Here is a 6,832-nt window from a genome sequence, read left to right as displayed (position 1 = left end):
CTCTCTCTCTCTCTCTCTCTCTCTCTCTCTCTTTCTCTGTCTCAAATTAATAGACAAATATTTTTTAAAAATTTTTAAAAAGCCACAGTTTCTATCTGTTTCTGTAATTAATAAAATTTTAGTGATTGCAGAGCCTGGAAATTGAAGTCCAAGGAAAGGATAATAAAGAATCATGATTAAAAGCAAACTTATTTTTTATTTTAAAAACCTAACTCCTTATTTTACCCAATCTTTTATTTTTATTTTTATATATTTTTAATTATTTTATTTATTTATTTTTAGAGAGAGGGAAGAAAATGGAGAAAGAGAGGGAGAAATACATCAATGTGTGCTTGCCTCTTATGTACCCTGACTGGGAATCAAACCAGTGACCTTTTGGTTCACAGTCTGGCACTCAATTCACTGAGCCACACCAGCCAGGGCTTACCCAATCTTTTAGTAGTAATTGCTTTCAAATTTGAAATCCCTCTTCAGTGGTTCCTTATCACTTCTACAGTAAGCGAGGCTGGTGTGACTCATTCAGATATTTCTCAAAGCCTCACCCCCATCTCTTGCGACTTCCAACTCTATGTCATTTGCTACCACTAGAGCTCATCTAGTTCTGTTGTCAGTATCAGAAGGAGATGCGGGGCCTTTCCAGAATGGTTCGTAATATCCACACCCAGAGCACCCAGAGCTCCTTAGGACCAACACTGCAGGACTTAACAGTATCTTGAAAATGACAAGTGATGGGAAATACTATATATTGTGGTAAGCTAAAGAGCTGTGGCACCCAAAATGGATTTTATTGTCCTAGAACCCCATGGTAGACATGTTCATAAACAATGGAAGGGGAAATGAGGTAAAATAAGACAAGATTTTCAGAGCCTGAATTTTATGCTAAAGTAGCAAGAAAGAGATTTCTCCACAACACTTGGCTGACAATGGGTGAGTATAGCTATGAATAAAAATACTCTGCACGAATTTTAATTATTTTTAGTTAGATATCTTCATCACAAAAGAGGAAAAAGCTCCTGTGTCCTGTTTGTACAGTGAAAAGTGATTCCTCTTCATCATCATCACTCTGTCATTTATATCCGTTTGCTACTTTAGGTAGTGGTATATTTTCCCTGTCCTGGCTTTTATTGCAAATCTATGCAGAAACCTCATAAATTCTTGCTACTTCCTTGTTTTGATTACTTTTAAGTCAAAGACATTAAAAAAAAAATAACTGGTTCTTCATTCTGTCAGACCCTACTGCATGAGTTGGCACACTGATATGGCAGCGATAGGACAGAGCTCCCCAGAGTGCCCTCTCCGTGTAGTGGCCAGAGCACAGACTCAGGAGTTGCTTCCTGCTGGAAGGTTAGGGGTCCCCAACTCAGCAAGTGGCGGCTAACCTATGGTCTATGCCTTTCTCCTCAGCTTGTGAGTCATCAGGCTATCCTCTAAAACAATTATCACTTGGAATTCAGTACTGGGTTTTTTTCTTTTGTTGATATGTAATTGGCATGTAACATTTATATTAGTTTTAGTTGTAAAACTTTTAACATCCATTACCACACGGTTACAATTTTTTTTCCTTATGACAAGAACTTTTAAGATCTACACTTAGCAACTTTCCAATATGCAAAACAGTACTATTGACTTGTCCATGCTGTACCTTATATTCCCAGGGCTTATTTTATAACTGGAAGTTTGTATGGAAGGCACTCTTAACCTGATACTCCCATAATATGTTATACTCTCATTAGTCTTGTCCTTGAATTTAAGAAAATATTGTAAAGCAAGAAATTGTATCTGATTTTTTTTTTTCATTATACAATACAAACACATAAGTATGTTTTTGCTGGAAGAAAATGTTAATTCAAACGGGTAAAGCAGATGTCCCCCTGACTTTCTTCCCTTCCAATCCAGGACTCTAGTAGAACTTTCTGGGATAGTGAAAAAGTTCTGTGTCTGCTCTCTCCAATACAGTAGCCACACATGGCTACTGAGCACCTGAATTTGGGGCTAGGGTGGCTGAGGAACTGAACATTTTAGTTTATTTCAGCTAACTTAAACTTAGATATAACCACATGTAGCAGATTACTATTGTATTAGCACAATTCCAATCCAAACCCTTCCTCATAGATAGTGCTCATATGATCTTGGTGTGCATCACATCAGACCTTTGTGGGTGCACTTGTAGGCTTATATGTGGACATACAAAAATAAACATTCTTTGTGGGAATTTTTAAAATAAACTATATTCTGTATGTATTGTTGGATTTCTTTTTTTTCCCTAAACTTTATTAGATTAAGATAATTTAGCCTTTTTTATCTCTATCTTCTTACTTATTTCCCTGTTATCTGTAGACTACCTTTCAGTTTTTTTGTTTCCAGAAATTGTTATGCTTATTTCCTTAATACCTTGGAAGTTGTTAAGTGAAATAATATGTGATTTTTTTCTGGTTTTTCAGAAAAAGTTCCATAATTACCCCATCAGTTAATGTGCTATTACTATTAATACAATCAGTACTTTAAGACAACACTGTTGTAAGAAATTGGAAAGCAAGTAATAATATTCAGAAGAACATTCTAGTTCATTAGTCTTTGCCCAATGCGTTTCTTTAACAACACACACACATCAAAAACCTTTAAGCTTGTACTAAAGTATTACTGTATCTCTGCTTTGTACCTTTTAATGTACCTTTGGGGAATTTTTATAATAAAACAATGGTTTTTCACCCATTCTCTTTATTACTTCACCCCAAAATGGCATTTAATTAAATAGATTATTTCTCATTAGGAGGTAAGGTAACCTGCCATTGAAGGGAAGTCTCCTGTCATAGGACCCATTCTGTCCCTAGGTCTTTTCCTAAAAGAAAGGAAAGCAGACATTCATACACAGACTTATTAATGCATTGTTCATAGCAGCTGTATCTGTGATGACCAAAAACTGGAAACTACCCAAATATTCACTATTAGGTGAATAGATCAAAAATTGTTGCATATCCATAAAATGGAAAAGAACTATAAATACATCCAAGAACATGATAGATTTCAAAATCATTACACTGAATAAAAGCAGCTGAACACAAGAGTACAGTACAGACTTTTGATTCCATTTATATAAAACTGCAAAATACAAAGGAATCTAGAGTGGGCGAGAGCAACTCAGTGGATACCTAGGGATGAGAAGGGGCAGAGAGGGACAGGTAGGCTGCAAAGTACGTGAAAATCTGTGTGAGGTAATAGGTATATTTCTCATCTTAATTGCAGTGGTAACTACGCTGTATGCATATGTCAGAATTTATCATCTCGTGCACTTTAAAGATGTATAGTTTATTGTACAGTAGGCTTCATTAAAACTACTTTAAGTGTGGCCAGTGTGGCTCGGTTAGTTGGAGCAGTGTCCTTTAAACAAAGCGTTGAAGGTTTGATTCCCAGTCAGGGTCTGTGCCTAGCTTGCAGGTTCAGTCCTTGGTCAGGGCGCATGCGGGAGCAGCTGATCAATGTTTCTTTCTCACTTTGATGTTTCCCTCCTTCTCTCCCTCCCTTTCTTCCCCTCTCTAAAATCAATAGGCATATCCTCAGGTGAGGTTTTTTTGTTTTTGTTATTTGTTTTATAAAGAAAACTGTTTCTCAACTGGTAGTCATTTATCTTACACTAAGAAAAAAAAATTATTTTTAAAAATTATGCATATAGGTACCAGCCACAGAGGCTTTAACAGTACTTGTGATTTTGCCACGAGTAGAAACCAAATGTGTTCATACTACAGTAAAATTGTTTTATATGTTTCAGAATAATACACTCTTCACTGTTTGACAATTATAGTAGCTGTTAGGTCCACTGCTAGGTCCTATAAATGTGTGACTAAAGAAGCACTGTGTAAGTATAAGAAATACAGATTTTGAGTGCCTTGGAGAGCCCTCCTTTCATCTGGTTGCTGGCGTGGGGCACCCTCCTTCCCCTGGTGGGACACCTGGTTTCCGACTTTGCCTTCTCGCCTCCACCAAGTGGTAGAGGTGATGGACCAGGAGGGCCAGAGCCAGAATGGGTTGATGCTCGTGCCTGGCTGAGCTTCCAGGGCCCTCCGAGTGGGTTGGGAATTGGGCCAGAACTTGGCCCTGGAGCCAAAGTGTAGGGGATTCCCCTTGACCCCCACCACATGAGTTATGTTGGGGGATGGCCTACTATGGGCCTCAAGTTGGAGTAGGGCTGGTGCCCCAAGGCGTCCTGGAAGCTCCCGAACTCGAGCGTCAGGAGGGAGCCAGGATGGAGAGCAACTCTGAAGAGGCCTCCTCCTAGTCTTGTGCTGCTGCTTCTGGGGCCATGAAGCTGGACAAGGAGAAGCTGGACTCACACCCTGAGGAAGAGGCGAGTGAGGACATGAGAGCTCTGAATAAAGACCTCAGGCAGTTTGCCAAGCTCTTGAAGCAGAAGAGGATCACCCTGGGATATACCCGGGCCGATGTGGGGCTCACCCTGGGTGTTCTCTTTGAGAAGGTGTTCAGCCAAATGACCATATGGCACTTTGAGACTCTGTAGCTCAGTTTGAAGAACATGTGTAAGCCGCAGCCCCTCCTGCGGAAGTGCACGGAGGAAGCTGACAAGAATCTGCAGGAGGTATGCAAAGCAAAGACCCTTGTGCAGGATTGAAAGGGAAAGCAAACAAGTGTCAAGAACTGAGCAAGGGGCCACCTGAGAACCAGTGCCCAGAGCCCACTCTGCAGCACACATTGCCCAGCAGCTCAGCTAGAGAAGGACGTGGTCCAAGTGTGGTTCTGCTGCCATCGCCAGAAGGGCAAATGACCAAGCAGTGACTATTCTCAAGAGACGATTTTGAGGCTTCTGGACTCCGTTTCTTAGGGGGACCGGTATCCTTTCCTCTGGCACCAGGGCCCCATTTTGGTACCCCCCCAGGCTGTGCAGGCCCTCACTTCACTGCACTGTACTCCACAGTCCCCTCCGTCAGGGTGAAGCCTTTCCTGCTGTCTGTCACCACTCTAGGTTCTCCCATGCATTCAGACTGGGCTGCCCTACCCTTCCAGGACAGGGGAGACCTAGGGAAAGAACCCCGGGAATTGTTCTAGGGCTTTGGGATTAAGTTCTTTTTTCGTTACGGAATTGGGAGTACAAACGGGTTAGGGGCCTGGAGTTTGGGGAATTAGTTAAAGGGAAGATGAGTTCAGTAATGCTCTTGATTTTAATCCCCACATCACTTATCACTTTGATCTTAAATAAAGAAGCCTGGACACACACACACATGCACACACACAAAAGAAATATGAAATTTGTATTTCTAAAATTTGATAATTTTCCTGAACTACTGTTAAGTGTCCTGTAGGTGGATTTTCTAAAATTCAGTATTTAAGACAAATGTCCTGTTTCAAAGTTTAATATTTCAAAGTTAAATTATTTTTGTTAAAAATACCACCATTGCTTACACATGTGGGTTACTGACTGTGGTGATGCGACATACTTATCCTACTTTTATATCTGTAAATGTTTTTAAATCTTTTCTGATAAGCAATTAGGTCGTCAAACTTATTTCTGTATAACAGCAAATCAGACGCATTGAGGATATGATTTTTAACTGAACTGTCATGTGCTCTTTTGTTACAGGTTGTAGAAATGTACTCTAGTGGAGGAGATCTTCACCTAGAACTTCCAACAGGTCAACAAGGGGGTACCAGAAAACTGTGGGTGAGTGCTAACACATTTTCCTCTCACGTGTGGTCACATGAACTCGATTTTTTTTCTTAAAAACACCAGAAACTACTTAACTCCTTATCACCTAAAAAAACATGGGTGACTTTTTAATTGTTTTCTTAACATTAAATTTACATCAAATATATTTGAAAGGGGTATGAGAGTGAGATAAAAGTAGTAATTTTTGGAAAGAGCAGTGAATGAAATTGGTGGGCTCTTTAACCCACTGTGTGGAAAAGAAGAGGTTTTTCTATCAGAATTATATTGGTAAAGTTGTCTCTGAATCCAATCATTTATAATTGGCTTCACTCTTAAGTTATTTTTTTAAGGAAAAAAAGAAGAAGAAAAAGCCCTGTGGGAAGGATCCATTCAATTTTTGAAGGTCCAGAATTGAACATTAAGAGGGAACATTGTAAAGCCCTTGTGATGACTTAGAAATTTTTTAATTCTTAGGTGTTCTATGTCCACTTTTAATATTGTTGAATATTTAATAGTAGTTTGTATCAGTGCATAGAAAACCACTTTTTCTTAGAGAACACTACCAAATATTAACCAAATTAATGAATATGTAGTAATTACTTTATTTGCAAAGGTTTCTCCCATAGAGAGTTTTGGTTTTTTTTTTTTTTAATGTTGTCTGCCATGCTTTAATCAAAGAGGGGAAGTCGTAGTAATTGCAGTTCTTATACCAAGATCACATACATTATTGAAGACACTGTGACTGTGCCACTGTGAATGAGCTCTGAAGATCAACTTTTCTTAGTGACTTGTGCTGTTAAACAGACATTACCTCTTGATTCTGTCTTCTGACTAGTTTCAAAGAAGGAAAGGATGTATAGGGCATTTTAGGGTGTTGACTTAAACATTTAGAAACAAATTTGTCAGTGATTGGCTAACTGCTAAGGCACAGAAGCACACTATCAGGTAGAAGTACGTAATATGTACATGGTCCATTTACATCCTTTCACAAAAATGTTTTCAAATATTATTATTTGAAAAGCCTTTGGGAGAAATAGTGTCTAAAACGATGCTTCAGAAAATTAACTATAAGCCAGTACATTTGTATGTAATTCTAGATAGAAAAACTAAGAATTTTCTGTCAAATATAATTGGTATTTAGTAAACAACTACAAGGGAATTCAGCTTTCTACTTAG

At 38.8% G+C, this 6,832-nt stretch overlaps 1 pseudogene; it reads left to right on the top strand.

The window, feature by feature from the left end:
• The first annotated feature begins 641 nt into the window (after positions 1 to 641).
• LOC150006507 (POU domain, class 5, transcription factor 1 pseudogene) lies at positions 642 to 5,058 on the top strand (annotated as a pseudogene).
• Positions 5,059 to 6,832: the final 1,774 nt, after the last annotated feature.

This window comes from Furipterus horrens, unplaced genomic scaffold (genome assembly GCF_987537825.1).
Source record: "Furipterus horrens unplaced genomic scaffold, mFurHor1.1.pri manual_scaffold_6, whole genome shotgun sequence".
In the NCBI taxonomy this organism is placed as follows: domain Eukaryota; kingdom Metazoa; phylum Chordata; class Mammalia; order Chiroptera; family Furipteridae; genus Furipterus; species Furipterus horrens.
Note: the sequence above shows the minus strand (reverse complement) of the source record. Positions and strands in the feature narration are given on the sequence as shown.